Source organism: Nanorana parkeri, unplaced genomic scaffold (genome assembly GCF_000935625.1).
Source record: "Nanorana parkeri isolate BGI_ZX_2015 unplaced genomic scaffold, ASM93562v1 scaffold3782, whole genome shotgun sequence".
In the NCBI taxonomy this organism is placed as follows: Eukaryota; Metazoa; Chordata; class Amphibia; order Anura; family Dicroglossidae; genus Nanorana; species Nanorana parkeri.
The window spans coordinates 6,654-6,994 of record NW_017310050.1 but is presented as its reverse complement, the minus strand read 5'-3'; the positions used below and the strand labels follow the sequence as shown (position 1 = coordinate 6,994).

Genomic DNA, 341 nt, shown 5'->3' with positions numbered 1-341 from the left:
TGGGGATGGGAGATCTGCTGTGGCTAGTGGGATGCCGAGCGGAAGATCAGCAAACGTAAAATATTTGCTGATCCTTCCCTTTACAGAGCAATCGTCGGAGAGATCAGTACTGAGGAGATAGTAATTGTTTACTATATCCCTAGTTATAAATGAACAGGAAGCGCTATGCATCGCTTCCTGTTCATTCATGACTGGGGACAGTTTATGTCTGGACAGGAGCAGCTCAGTATAAAGGCTTCCTGTCCATTTGTAACTGGGGAGATGGTAAACATTTACATCTCCTCAGTTTGTGAATGAACAAGAAGCTTCTGTACTGAGTGCTTCCTGTTCGGTTTTGGGGA

At 44.9% G+C, this 341-nt stretch overlaps 1 protein-coding gene across 2 annotated transcripts in view; it reads left to right on the top strand.

The window, feature by feature from the left end:
• Positions 1-341, top strand: part of PPME1 (protein phosphatase methylesterase 1) — a 26,298-nt gene that overhangs the window by 25,588 nt on the left and 369 nt on the right. The window lies entirely within an intron of this gene.